This window comes from Canis lupus, chromosome 3 (genome assembly GCF_011100685.1).
Source record: "Canis lupus familiaris isolate Mischka breed German Shepherd chromosome 3, alternate assembly UU_Cfam_GSD_1.0, whole genome shotgun sequence".
Lineage (NCBI taxonomy): Eukaryota > Metazoa > Chordata > Mammalia > Carnivora > Canidae > Canis > Canis lupus.
The window spans coordinates 24,135,756-24,151,119 of NC_049224.1; the positions used below are offsets into that span (position 1 = coordinate 24,135,756).

The 15,364-nt window shown below is 38.6% G+C and overlaps 1 protein-coding gene and 1 long non-coding RNA gene across 4 annotated transcripts in view; one reads left to right on the top strand and one right to left on the bottom strand.

Moving 5' to 3' along the window:
• The window catches only part of HAPLN1 (hyaluronan and proteoglycan link protein 1), a 76,466-nt gene that overhangs the window by 19,867 nt on the left and 41,235 nt on the right, over positions 1 to 15,364 (top strand). Inside the window, exon 1 of one of the 3 annotated variants that reach the window (XM_038532406.1) lies at positions 13,181 to 13,358. The exons of the other annotated variants lie outside the window; for them this stretch is intronic. The gene's annotated coding sequence lies outside the window, so the exon portion shown is untranslated. Of the gene's footprint in view, positions 1 to 13,180; positions 13,359 to 15,364 lie in introns of those variants that run through there. 3 annotated transcript variants of the gene reach the window in all.
• The window catches only part of LOC119871155, an 87,055-nt gene that overhangs the window by 17,560 nt on the left and 54,131 nt on the right, over positions 1 to 15,364 (bottom strand). The window contains exon 3 of the long non-coding RNA XR_005356784.1: positions 672 to 805. This is a non-coding gene — a long non-coding RNA (uncharacterized LOC119871155). The remainder of the gene's footprint in view (positions 1 to 671; positions 806 to 15,364) is intronic.

Below are 15,364 nucleotides of genomic sequence, written 5' to 3' on the forward strand. Positions count from 1 at the left end.
TTTTGATAAAGAGATATTCTAATCTCTCCTTACAGTTGTATCAGGTTAAAATCTTCATGTATTTTGAAACTCTTATTAGGGGCCTACATTTTTCAGACAGTAATATCTTACTAATGATTTTAATACGTTATCATTTTGAGATTATCCTCTTTTCTTCGCTGATACTTTTTGTTCTGAAAGCTACTTTGTTTGATTTTAATTTAGTTTCCCCAGGTTCCTTTTTATCAGCATTAGCATGTTATATAACTTTTCCATACTCTAATTTTTAATATATTTTGTTTTTTTCATTTAAATGAGTACCTTTTAGGCAATATATGGTTAAATCTCTCTTTTAAATTCTTTCAATAGACAATCTCTGCCTTTTAATAGTTTTTCTTGGGTCATTTACACTTAACATAAATATTGATGTGATTGGTTATGAACCTATCAGTTTGCTAATTTTTCTATTTGCTTCTTCCATTTTTCATTTCCTCTCCTGCCCCTTTTTTCCTTTTTTGGATCAATTTTAACAACAAAAAAGTTTTCAGTGTGCCTGGATGATTTAGTCGGTAGAGCATGTGACTCTTGATCTAGGGGTTGGAGTTTAAGCCCTGGGTTGGGTATAGAGATTACTTAAATTCTTTCTTTGAGCCACTCTTCTCCTCGCTCCTCCCTTCCTCCCTTCTTCTTACCTCTTCTTTCCTCTTCTCTCCTCTCCATACTTCTGACCTGTGATCTCTGGCTTCCTTGGATTTCTAGAACACTGGGCTCCATCTGCTCAACTCAAGCTTTCCAATGGCATAGGTGTAGATTCCATTATCCTGCACTGAAGCATAGAAACTTCCTTTAGGCAATAACATGAGACAATCACACAGCTCACCTCAATACTTTGAGTGCTGGGTTTTTGTTTTTGTTTTTTTTTTTTTGATGTTTTGTCCATTTTCCTTTTACTTATTTTAGACAAGAGAGTAAATCTTGTCCCTCTTACTCCATCTTAATCAGAAGAAGAAATTCTATATGGTTTTATTTTCACATTTTTGCTCTTCTTCATTATTGTAGTTCTTCTAAACTAATACATATATACATAGAAATTTGTAATAATAAAAATATGTGACTTACTTTAATAAACTAGATAGGATAGTACTAAAGTTAAAATTTATTTGGTAATTAATCACATTAACATGCTTGAATAGCTAACAAATAATGATATAGTTTTCAACTTTTTTACCAACATCCAAATTATATCAGATACATTTTCCCAGAGACAAGATAATCAAAGGCACACAAATATCATCATTTAAGAGAGAAAAATGGGGAAAAAAGTCTTTAAAAAAAGATATGTGGCTCTTTAGATATATAAAACTCATATTTAAAAACCCTAAAATGCTACAATAGTGCTTGAGAAAATAATATTAACTTGTCTCTAAATATAAATTATTCAACATTTTTCTTATTCTAGGTTCCAACGTGTTCTCTCACTATTTTTTCATAAAACCTTTTAGTTCCCATTTACAGATGTTTCTCTCATGACCAAACAGCTAATGAGAATTCCACGGCCTAAATAACTCTACTTTGAATAACATCTTGCACTTTCCCCAAACTCAGATTCATCACACTACTGAAAACCTGTTTCTACATCTGTGACTTTGGCTTTTATGATCTCCTTGGGTGGCTCGTTTATTCCTGGCATTTCTAAACCTCAAATTATGAAACAATTTCTCTGAAAAAAAGTATCAGAGATTCTTAACTCTGCTTTGAGTTTTTAAGGGTAAAAAGAAAAGACCAATGCATTTTCAACATGATTGTCCTTTGCATTATATCCAAATAGATATACAGAGAACTAGTGCCAGGAATGTGTCCCATGCAGTCTTTCTTTTTAAGTAAGCTGAAGATTGCCTCTTCAATTAGTTCAAACTACTGGGTGGTCTTTAAAAAAAAAAAAAAAAGCTCTTTGAAGAAAATAGCAAACTAATACTACTTTATATTTAAAGTAGTATTAGTTCTTTAACTTTGAAGCAGAGGAAGAATAAATTGCAATTTTGTGGGTTTTGTTTATTAATATAGAATTTCATATCTCTAACTTTTAAGAGGGGAAAATTCTTCAAAACTCCAATGGAAGAAAAACAACTTTTTTAAAGATGTGTATATATTTGGGCTTAGAATTAGTCGAGTTTAATTAATTGTGTATGTGTTTGTGTAAAATATTTATGACAGCAATTCACGAAAACTTGGTCTTTTCACCAGAGAGAAAGCAGACTTTCCATCTTATGTCAGTGTACTTTTAAAATCCATTCATTTTCAAACTTAGCCCATTCTGTCCATACATAAAATATCTTTCAAAAGATTTCCCTTCACAAACCTTCTACAACTTTCCTTTGTATTCAGAGTTTGTACCAACCCACTTTTCTCCAAACAACCAGTCTCATTTAGGACAAAATTATTTTCTTTTACCTTCAATAAAAATGTATCTCCATTCCTTAGATCTTTCTAAGATACAGACTTGCTTCCCTTATTTCCATCCATCTTAATCACATTTAGCAAAATCTTTTACTCATAGAAACCTTAGTCACCAGTGAAGACTAAATAGTAACCAATTGTGAACTACTACACCAGAACTCTTTAGATGGCAAATTTATGAATCAGTGAAGTACAAAGCATGTTTACCAAGAGACCCAAATAGCCTTAGTTTCTTTGCAAAAGGAAAATAAAAAAAACACAAACCTCTGTCCAGTAATCAATGCCTTAGCACTTTACCCTACTTGGAAAAGACCTAGATGTCCAAAGAATTTAATCCCATTTATTATCCAAGCAAACTTTAAAGTTTCAGGTTACCAAAGACTTTGAAAGCTATCTTAACAATTCCTCATGAAAACTTTGAGACAGACAAGAATAGCCATCATTTTAAGTCATCTTTTTGCTAACAATTTGCAACAGAGGTAACACAAGTTTATTTGACCTTCAACAAACCTAGATAGAATAAAAACTTCATATTTAATGCTGATAACCCTGAAAACATGTCTATTTTTATTAAACCAATGAACTTAAATGACTTTAAATACTGAATTCTGTTTTACCTGGGGTCACTTAAAAGTCAATCAATTTGGGGGCACCTGGGTGACACAGTCAGGTAAGTGTCTGCCTTGGCTCAGGTCATGATCTCAGAGTCCTGGGATCAAGCCCTGTGGTGGCTTGGAAGCAGGAAGTCTGCTTCTCCTTCTCCCTCTGCCTCTGTCCCCGCTGGTGCTCTCTCTCTTGCTTACTCTCTCTCAAATAAATAACATCTTTAAAAAAAAAAAAAAAAAAACTCAATCAAGTTGTCAATTGTAAATTTTTACCTGGGCCACCAGTGGGGAAATCAGAAGTGGGTGATGTATGCAGGCCGCATCACACCCAAGATGGTGCAAAACAGGAGGGGAAGCAGGGGGAGGCAGGAGGCAGATTGCTGCCTGGTGGCAGAGGAAGAAGTTTCCTGGTTCTAAACCTGTCAGCTGAGACAGATGAGCAGATGCCATGCTTGTTTCCACCAATGTGGAAATATGCAGTCCGTGTCAGGCTGGAGATGACAGGGAACGTCCCCAGAACAAAGGGAATGTCGTCAGCTGCTTGGGAATATTCCTTGAAGTCCCAGTCCCGAGGTAGACTAACCACAGTTGGCTCCAAATATAACCATTAACATGGGAAATGAGGGAGAAGTCCCCACGTCTATCAGGAGGAAGAACAGTGAGAGAGAGTCCGTGTTCCCTTCATTTCAGATGACCGGTGTTTCTTCCAACCTTCGTTCTATCGGGAGGAGGCCTATTGAGATCATTATCATCCAGTATATCAGGAGGGAGTTGACTAATCTGGTTACTGACCAAACATTTTCTTCCCTGTTTCCTGAAGCAGAGATCAAACTGACAGATCCCACTGAGGCCGTGCAGTGTTAGAGGAGATCAGTCATTTCCTAAAGTTTGCAATTTGAATTGTTTCCAGTGATTAAAAGGCATCCCCAGGGAGAGTCCTTGGGGACTGAAGAAGCCTACTGAAGCCATACTCCTAGAAAAGTAGAGAAAGTCCATTACCAAAAATCCCCACCCCTGACTCCTGGGTGTCATCGCACACAGGATATGTCAGAGATTCCAGGTGTCAAAAGCGATCGGAGGCATCCCTGTAGCAAAAATCGCTATTGATCACCATCCTGCCTTACCATGAAGGCATTCCTGCCATTAAAGGCCCTGTAGAAGGGATGTTAGTCTGCCCCCACTTCTCCATTGCATCCTAGGCTACAGATGGGTGCTTAGGAAATATAACACTGTGCACCCCATGCCTTAAAGGGCGTGCTATTGCCCTGCCCTGTGAGTCGTGCCTTATTTGAGCTTGCCTGCCATTTTTAACTCATAGAGAATACTAGAAAAGTTTTACAAGGGGAAATTACCAATTTTGTAGCTTAAGGAGTTAGTAGAGGACACTGATGAAAAACAGTAAAGATAGAAGTCCGTCATGATCTAAGAGATATTTCAACACATGTAGTCTTTACAGCCATCTTCTCCAGGAAATGTCCCTGGTTGACTTTTAATTCAATTGAGGTACTGGTTTCTGCCAGCTTGGAGCAGAGTCTGGTGGTCAGAAGCAGTTAGGCCAGGGAGGTGAAGGGGATCATATGGGACCAATGAGGTCTCATGGGAGTGTTATGATTGGCAGCTGCTTGGTGACTTAGGTGGTCATCCTGTGCCCAAGACAGACAGCTTTGTATAAGAACAGGAAAAAAAAATATGGCAGCAAGCTTCTGGATCTAATACTGTTCCTGCTGTGGTACTAACTTCTAGCCAAAAGGCAAGCTTTCTCTGCCTCATAAAGTAGCCTTGGGTTAGAGGACTGTAGCCTGAGTAATCGACATGAAAGTGTTCCAATAAAACAATATACTCCTTGCAAAGCCCCTGAAATGAAAGTAAAGGAAGAGAAGAGAAAGTACTCACCAAATCTGCACCAAAGCTCACAATCCAGAGGAGAAGACTATCCCTTTGTGGCTGCCAAATGATGTAGTGAAGATAATTGGGGTTCAGAGCCGACAGCCAAGAAAGAATTCTTGAGATGTCTTTGGGGCAAAATGGTAGTTTTATTAAAGCATGGGGACAGGACCTATGGGCAGAAAGGGCTGCACTGGGGTTCATGAAGGTGGCCATTATATACTTTCAAGTTGGGAGAGGGTTAGGGATAGAGTAAGTCTCTAAGGAATTCTGGAAGCAAGATTTCCAAGACCTTGAGGGGGCTAGCTATTGGTGGGAAAAGTCATTTATTATCATCTAATAAAACCTTAGTCATGAGACCTTTAAGATCTATACTGGTGGGCCATATACTTGGGGGATGATTGCCAACATATACCTTGGGGTGTAGAGATAAAGTAAGTCTCCAAAGGAATTTGTATATGTTAAAGTAGATTTACAGGATCCTGGGGGTCAGGCTAAGGTTGCTTTTTGCCCTTAGCAAACTATTAAGATTTGAGGAATGTCACTCTGCCTGTTTCAAGGACCTTTCAGTGGGCTGTAGGTAATAAGCAAATTTAATTATTCTTTTGCCTTTGTTTCCCACATCACCTGGTTTGCTTATTTTTAAATGTAAATAGATTCCTATACACATACTACATTCTGTATTAAAATCAGTATATGATAAATTAAAATAAGGACTTGTAGTAAATAAAGAATTCCCTCCACTTCTGAAAAATCGTTCATCATTTGGTCTTAGTCTGCATATTTATTCCAATTTCAAGACTGAAATCACCCCTGTGTGCTCTCAGATATCTCCCACCCCCCAACCCCCGCCAGCTACAGTCTGCCTTAGGCAAAATACTAAAGTATTGAAGTTGTTTTTCTCAGCACTCCATTCTTCCAAAGATTCCTTTCTCCTTTTTACACTTCTTGGCTGGTCAGTGAAAAACAATTGTATTTCAGTTGGAAAGCCATTTATTGCTTGGAAAAATAACCATTTAGGCATCTATCCCTTCCAGAGAAACATAGGACAGGCTGATATTATTAGTAATCTTCACTACTCAAATACCCATAACTGTGGTTTTCATTACTACGCTGGCTGTGTCTACCTAAGAGGTAGACAATGAAAACAGTCACCATTTAAGCTCAGAATGTTCAGTTTGGGCCTTGGCTAAATCCAGTGACTACAAACCCTCCTCACCATCCCCCTCAAACAGGAAGGATGGTCAAATTAATTTTGTCATGAAAAGGGAAAGTCTTCTACAAACAGGGGTCTAATAGTTGGGATAATTGGCTAATGGACTGAGAAAATTCAAATAAAGTAGACCATGTAGCCATTGTAGACTTTGCAAATCCTCCAGGCAAGCTCATTCCAAATGGCATTTTTGGCTTTACTAATGCAATATCTGTACGAAGAATTGTGCATAAGCCTGAATAAGTTCCCCATGGCGCTGCTGAGCTTCATCAGCTATTGGCCAAATGGGCATTGGTTGGCAAATGAATATGGCCACGGCCTTCAGCTTGGTTTTCCTGGTCTATGGCTTTATTAGTGGAATTGTTAGTAACTATTTCTCACTGTACATAAGCAGAAAGTGATAGAAGTTTTCTGCCTCTGTCCACCATACTCTGAATGCATCATTTTCCAGTGTTATTATCTCCCCAATCTATATTAATGCGTCCCATTTAAATAAGCTTTCCTCAAATACCCATTATCCACAGTTTAAAAAAAAAGACTCAAAGCTGCCTGCATTTGGCAAATACTATCCCAGGAAATTATCCACAATCGTGGGCGCCCACAAAAGAGGTCAACAACCATTTGCTTTTCATGTGCATTTAATTATTGGAGAGAATTTGATTTGCCAATTATGGTAGTATTTTGAAGCAACTTCATTTTACAATTGAGAATGAAGGCTTCCTAAAGTGGGGATTATGCCAGTGATTTCATGCCAGATCCATTGTGGATACTGAAAAGTTTAACTTGGAAAGAGAACCAAATAAAGAATGGCAGGAACTACTCCGCCACATGGAGATAAACGTAGCCTGTGCCTCAGAACAGGCAGCCAAGGTGGATAGTGTAATTTAGTGGTCACTGGGATGATTTCTTGAGCAAAATATGTCTCCCACTGCCTAAAATGTTCACTATGGAAGAGAAAAATCAAAGGTATTGTTAGAGAAGCAAAAGACCAACAGAAGACTGAAAAAGAAATGCTGGATTCAACAGCAGAGAGGGTCAGAAAGGAGCTATTACTTGGGTCAAGACAGCAGGTCTGAAGAGAGAGCCTAGAAATGTAGAACTAGGAGTAGTTAAAGCATCCTAGACATCCTGGTGTCCTAAAAAGAGAAAGAAGAAAAAATGGAAACAAAGGAAAGAACGTAGAGATATGAGAGCAAATTCCCTTCATCCCATTTGACCTACTTTGTGATTTAGAAATTCTTGTCTATCCAGTATTTGTACCTTAATGAAAATCAAGGGGGGTAAAAACAGCTTTTTGATGTGTCAGTTGAAGAGAAGTAACTGGAAATGTTCTCGTAAATGCATTTCCATAATTTAGATATTGTAACAAGAAAGAAAAAAAATAAAAGTTAATCAATTCTCCTGATACTTTCTTTTCCCCCCCATTATCCAGATTAAAGAATAGGATGTTCTAAAATAGGATGTGACAGATAAGTTGCAAAATAGTATGAGGGCATTCTTTCCGCCTGCATGCTGGAGATTCAAGACTGACAACACACGGGGGCAAGGCAGTTGCATTCTACTTGGGAAAATGAGTATTAGTATTAGTAATACTAATGAGTATTAGTATGACACCAAATGCAATCCAATGGCATTTAAAGACCTCATTCCTGGTTTGGATTCCACAATGGTGAGAGATATTTGGAGATGCGGATTGCATTTTATATATTTGCCTCTGAAATATTGTTGAATAAATGCCTTGAATACGATACCAGTAAGTAGGTATTTATTCTGTCTATGCAGATGACTAAACAGAAATTTATGCTTTTGCTGAACGAGTTATTTTGCAAAGACCTGCCTAAACTATCGCTAAAAATGCAAATTGTGGTCAAGGGTTCCTTAACTGAGGGCCATGCTATTCCTCTCACTGGGAGAAACAGCAGATGCATCCTCAGGCCATTCACTACTTACTGAGAAAATATTTGCCAGTTTTACAGTTTTTAAAAATTGATTTTCACTTGACTAGATCATTGAGGTTAATGATTCAATGAGATCATTGTCTTTTCCTCTTTTCCTGTGTTTAAATTTTTTTTAAATAACCAGTTGCCCTTTCTATATAAGTTCTGTTATAGGCCTTTCATTATTTTTAAGTACATTTCCTCTTTTGTGTATATTTTTAAATACCTGTCACCTTAACTTACAAAAAGCCAACTTAACCTAATTTTTTTCCCCAATGGCATTCTTACAGAATGAAATTCTTCCCTTGAAATTCAGGAATGACAGAAAACAACACACCCTTCCAGATGTGGAGAAAATTAGCCTTATCCTGCTTTGAACTTCCTAAAATTTAAATGACCTTCTTTTGTTTTGTGTCACTTTGCACCCCACCTGCTCTACTCTCCTCACACCCTTTGGCCCTGCATTGTAGATACAAAGACTTTCCTAAATTCACTTGCTGAGTCTCTAAAAGGGCTGGGGTAGGGGTGGGAGATAGGGGGTGGGGAACGTGTCTGTGGTGGCACTGGATGTGCTGTATTAACATTTTCAGCCAGCATTAGCAGAATGAAGAGGTGACATGGTTGCCACAAAATTCATTGCTAGAAATTACCACGATATTGAGCCTTTTCATTTCATTGCTGCTCTTGACATCATCAACTCGGATAAGAATTAAAGTATGGAGATTTCACTATCTTTGCCTCTCCTACCAGCCAAGGGAGGTTTCTATAAGCTGTGTAGGAAGAGCCAAGCAGAGTTCAGAAAGCCTTGCTAAGAGGATTATATTAGACACTCTTGCCTGGTTCCCTCTCCTACCTTTTCACCATTGGTAGCAGCTGTGTCTTTGTTTTGCCTGTCATGCCTTTCCCTTTTTAAGACTGAGGTCAGATAATCATGCAAGGGCCTGATCCTTGAGTAAAGTTTATTTTATTATTTTTTAAATATTTTATTTTTTCATGAGAGGCACAGAAAGATAGAGAGAGAGGCAGATATGGGACTCGATCCAGGGACCCCAGGATCACGCCCTGAGCCGAAGGCAGATGCTCAACCGCTGAGCCACCCAGGCGTCCCCCTTGAGTAAATTTTAAATTAGCAACTGGTGGAAGGAAATGAGATCAATAATTTGGCCTTAAGTCTTGTTCTTTCCTTTGTCCTCCCCCCACCCCATTTGACTACATTTTACACATCTGATTTTTGTTTGACACTGCCACGGGTGGCAGCAACACTTCAGACAATCTCCAGGGTGAAGAAATAAAATGGTAAATACTGAAGAAGTATCAACTCACTCACGCTAAGGCTTCAGTGGCTTATGCTATTCTCCTTTTCCATCAGCATGAGAATATTCTATCACTGGGATTGGCTAGAGGAGGTGGACAGTTAGCAACAAGAGCCTGTGTAAATGCCTTTTATTCTTTATGCTTATGCTTTATGTTGTCCCACAAATGGACTATGAAAGCATGTGTGGAAATACTTGTGGAAAGGTATAGGCAGATGTATGCCCTTGGCCAACAGCAGTCTTTTTATGTCAGAGGAGATTATGTGTTTTTTTTTTTTAATTTTTATTTATTTATGATAGTCACACAGAGAGAGAGAGGCAGAGACACAGGCAGAGGGAGAAGCAGGCTCCATGCACTGGGAGCCCGACGTGGGATTCGATCCCGGGTCTCCAGGATCGCGCCCTGGGCCAAAGGCAGGCGCCAAACCGCTGTGCCACCCAGGGATCCCCGGAGATTATGTTTTTCAAATCAGCCACAAACGTGCAAGATTTGCCCATGACAGGCTGAGGCTGAGGCAGGCTAGCAAGGGTCACAGCAATTTAGTTAGCTCCGGCTTGCCCTTGCTTCAGCTGTGCTTGGAACCACGGAGATACCCATCTCCTTCATTCATTGTACACTCACTGAAAACTCACTAGATGCTACAAGTATCTTGATAAAATATCACAAACTCATAAAATATGGTTTTTGTCCTCAGGTTTAAACCTTGGGAACATCAGCATGGAATCACTTTCAGTTGCTTCATTAATCATTTAAAAATTAGATGATTGTTTCCTTCATTAGTATGAAATGTGATGATTTGTTCAATAGGTTGTGTGCGTATGTGTGTGGTACGTCTAATATCTAAAGGGCTACAACATAGGGTTGTGCAGGTTGCGTACTACACAACAGTGGGGGTTGCCGTTCATTCTTCAGTGCACAGTGCAGAACCAATGCCCTTGAGGTCCTGGTGGGTCCCAGAGGATATTGCGGTAGTTTCTACCCTTTTGGAGCTTGCATTCCAGCAGGTATGCACCCCTGCTATGGGGCGGATTCTGCTCTTGAATCCCATATAATATTCCTAGAACTACTTTAGTTGACAGTCTTTTGACATAACCCGATATGAAAATGTACTAAATTTTTGGCACGTTCTGTGATTACACTGATACTGAACTTACAGCAATATCTATGTTAATCTGGCATTCCTCAAAAGTAAGTGAAAATCCAACACTAAAAGTTAGCCCGATATACTTTGACCTTCTTACATTGCATTTTTGTAAAACATTGGCAATCTTTTGAAAGTGTGTTATGCACGCATCTTCCTTGGTAAATAGAGTATACGTGACACGATTGAGACACCCCTCCTTGTCATGGGTTCTAACAGTTATATTTTTAGGGTATTATCTTGAGACATGTAAACATAAGGTAAAAGACTCGTGGTGGTGGTGAAGCTTTGTGTAGAAGACCTGCTCGCATCAGAAAAGATGCAAATAAGGGAGATGTGCAAGGCCTTCTGGTCCCTGCCCTGGCTGCCTGTCCAACCCAGCTCCAGCTTCTCCACATCATCATTCTAAGTCTTCTGCTCTGCAGTCCCATGGGGCTGGGTGCAGCCACACGGCAGCCCAAGGCCTCCCCTGACTGGTTTCCTTTGCACATACTATTCTGACGGGTAGCAATGTCCGTTGCCCTCTTTGCCATCTCCTTGTCTTGCAGGTGCAGCTGAGCCATCATCTTCATTGTAGAATCATTCCTGTCCTCTTCCAGGCCAGCGTAGGTGCCTGCCAAGGCTGCTGCACTGCATAGCTCCGGGGGGGACCATTCCCTCTGCCTGCTGGGGAACCCCTCCTCTTTCTCCAGTAGTATCCTGAGTATGCCTCTCTGCCCTTAGCCTTCTGCTCTGTTCCACTCCTTCGCAGCCACCCTGAAGAGTGATTGCTTTGGGATCTGAGGCCTTATTTCCATTGGCATAGAGTGGTGCTCAGTGGATAATTACTCGAATTGTGGCTAAATATGGCACAGGACACAATTTAGGGGCCCTTGAGCTAGAGAAGGCTGGGGTTTCCCTTCCCCCATCTATCTGCTCAGATTGGTAACTTAGGCCTAATCACTTTGTTGTGATTTCTGCCCTTCAAGTCATTTCTCCTGTTTCCAGGAGCTGTGGCTGCCTCTTTCAGGTGTCCATTAGCACAAAGGAACACTGCTCTTTCTCCTCTTCCCAGCTGCTGTTTTTCTTCTCCCTTCTGCTCCCCTTCCTCCTCCACCCCTCCTCCTTTCCCTCTTCTTCCTTCCCTCATCCTTCTCCCCGACTCCCCATTCCCCTCCTGCTCCTCCTCCTCTTTGTTCTCTTGTTCCTTTCTCCTCAAAGTGCTTCTCAGCAGTAGGAGCTTTTGCCCTTTAAACAATTGCTTACAAAAAGCACACTTTTTTAGAAGCCAATCTCTGAACCAGCCACTGACATTTTATTTCCCACTACGTTTGTATCTTTAGGGTTCTCTGGTATTTGCTGCACTGTATGTACTACAAATTATGTTCAGGTGTGCGGTTATGCCCAACGTCTGAATGCAACGTCTGAGAGCTATGTGTGTGTAAGATGGGTATGTGCTGTTCTTGGACAGCAGTTTCTTTTCTGAAGAGTTGTGCAATGTCACCATTTCTCTTGCTTTCTAGGTCCTATACTCTCAGGATTACATTTCATCACCTAGGTATAAATAGGTGCATACCTCCTAAAGTTCACAAGGTGAAAGAGATTATGCAAAGGTCATGAGCACATAAATAGTTCTCAACTGTCATTTGCTCAGCATTGATGAGAATTTGGGTCTTCTATGTTCATGGAAGGACCGTTGCTTTCTATGAAAATTATGGAAGAGAAAAAAGGTAGTTTTTATGGTTGCTCTTTTCCTCTGAATTTTGACAGGACCCAACCAGGAACTGCTATCACTAGCATGGACTTGACACTCTCCTTGAAAATTCACAAAGCCATGGTCACATTTGAAATGGAAAAGATCTTGAGGGACTTAGAGTTGATAACCTAGTGGTGGGAATTTGGAGCCAGGTTGAAAGGAAGAGTGTGTGGGAACAGTGGGGGTGGTAATTTTATGGTGTTCAAGGATTGAAAAACCTTTGAGATTTAGGGCTACATATTTTCCCTACTTCTTGTAAGAATACTGCCCATATTTCTACGTTTTATACTCATAGTTATTTGGTTTTAAGGCAAAGACCAGCTTGATACTTATGTATCTCTAAAGTTTTAAATGACATTGTGATTTGTAAGAGAAAGGGACAAATTATGTAGAAATCTTTGGTGTCTACAGTTGTCAGTTCTAAGTGACCAAGTAAATCAGGGCTTCAGTGCCTATAAAGAAGGTTGGTTAAATGGTTTTCCGTTGTTTTCAGAATGAACAAATTCATCAGCTAAAGGAGATGTAAATGAGGGTTATTTAGTTTTAAAAGCTTATAAAACACTTTCAAAGATCACTATAACTTAAAAACCTACCAACGTGAATTCTCTGGCTGTATCTCCTTCATAAAACCAATTTGGAAACTTAATTTAATGAGCTCAGCTGTTGATATTTGCCAAGTTAATTGGAGAGTATTGTATTCTCCCTTTTTGTGCTGTGTAGACACAGCCTTTTGGGCTGGAACAGGCTTTGTTACTCATAAGTCAATGAACTGAATTCTGATGAGGATCATGCTTTGACGTAGGATGTGAACCAATAGTAAACCTTCTTCGGGGTCTTGGAAGAGACCTTAAAAGTGGCAGCCAAAAGAGGTGGTGACTGCACCAAGCCCAGAGGAAACAGAAGTTTCTGCTGCTAACGAACATTGATGGATTTTTGTTTGTTTGTTTTTATCTTGACTTAGTACAATCAGGTACCTCAGTAAATTTTCATCGATCATAAAACTCTTCCTTGTATTTCATAAACAGATCAGAATTTACATATATTTAAAATCTTCCTACACCTTCTCAGAGTGTGATCACCGTATGAAATATATGTGAGTTGCCGGATTCTTATTGTTTATCAACTAGTTTAGAATTACATGGGGGGTATAGTGGTGAGTTTAGAGTTAGATTTTGCATTATGTAGAAAGTTTGTTGCTGCTGAGTCTGTGATGCCATTAAAGCTGTCTTGTAGATGATTTGCAGTTGTGTGTTTAGATCCAGTGTTGATATAATGTTTGCCTGAGAGCTGTTGAAATTTTGAACTTTTTAAGAAATGCTAAAATTGTAAATGGAGTTTTAGAATACTGTTTTGCTAGCTCAATGAGAAAAGTTTTCGAAAACAGTTAAATTAAAAGTGATGTTATGATCAATTTTCTACCCATAGAAACCCTACTTGTAAATATTTTATTTAAAAACTTTTGTTATATGGGACACCTGGGCAGCTCAGTGGTTGAGCATCTGCCTTTGGCTCAGGATGTGATCCCCGGGTCTGGGATCAAGTCTTGCATTGGGTTCCTTGTGGGGAGCCTGCTTCTCCCTCTGCCTGTGTCTCTGCCTCTCTGCCTCTCTCTCTCTCTCTCTCTCTCTCTCTCTCTCTCTCTCTCTCTGTCTCTTGTGAATAAATAAATAAAATCTTTTTTAAAAAACCCATACTTTTGTTATAAAGTATAAGGCCTTTAGAGGTTTGCATTCATTTAGTTGAATCCATGGGAGCTTGATTATAAACTCATCCTTATGTAACCCACATTTAAAAGCAGTCCTCTCACTTGTCAATTTTATTCATATATGCACATTAAGATATAAGGAAGGGAGTTATTTTCCATGATTTTAAAATGATGGCAATGAGTAATAAAAAATGGAAGTTGTTTTGCTTTTTTGCTATTGTCTGTTTTTGGATTTGTTATTTGTAAGGAAAGAATGAAGTAACAATCTAAGCTCTTAATATTCATATATATATATGAATATATATATTCATTCTTTTATGTGTTTCAGAAAAACTTTGTTACTATACATTTCTGGTTAAAAGAGGCCTTTATTCTCTTTTAAATACCTGTACTTAAGTTCTATACGAAATGTAATTCACTACGGACTATGTCTACCTCTGCAGAGTTCTTAATTTAGTGCCAAATTCCTTACTCAGTGTCCAGAAATTATTTACTATTACTGATAATGACAATAAATCTTTTGATTTTATACATTAAGAAAAGCATTTTGAAGTTTAATTTTATATTATTCAAAATATGCTTTGTTATTGCCACTACTGAGATTTTTGATCACAGAATCAAAGAAGAATGAATTCTAAAATAAGGCCTTTCTTGCACAAGTATGCCTAGCAAGAGTAGTCTTTAGAGTATGCTTATTCACTTTTTAGAGAAAAAAAAATTTTCCAGAAATATGCTAACATATGTACGTGCTTTAATGTTGGTTTGGAGGGAAATTACTCCAGGCCATAAACAAAGAAAATTTTAGTAAAATTTTTATTTTAGTCAAAATTACCTCTAGCATGTGGACTTATTAGTCCCATAATCCAATCATTATTATAACCAACATGCTGTGGTGGTATTTAGCATATTAAAACTATAAAGAAACTCTGAGACTCCTTGAAATTGTCAGCAATGTTAATTCCTATTCTGACAGATTTAATTATCTTTTAAAACCTTTTCATAATGTGATTTTATTTTTTGACCATTTTCTTTATGTGTAATGATAGAAAAATGCATGTTTTCTTCTGTATTCCACGAAGGATGTACTTTTAAGAGCACAGCAATATAATATTCGTATCGATTATAGTCTAATTTTTAATGTCCTATGGTAAAATTATGGTTTCCAGGATAGCAAAGGTAGGATACAGTCTCCAAAGATAAATAGAAAGGAAGAGGTGATTTTCTTTAAATATCACTGTCCTCATCAAAATGTATTTTTGTAATACATTAACTGCATTTATTGACTTCCTCTACTAACAACTATTTGGTTAAAAAACAAACTATTAATTATAGAAAAAATGTTCCCGCCCAGCCCTGAAAACCTAGCAATCTCATGTAACTGAAAAGCTTTTGAG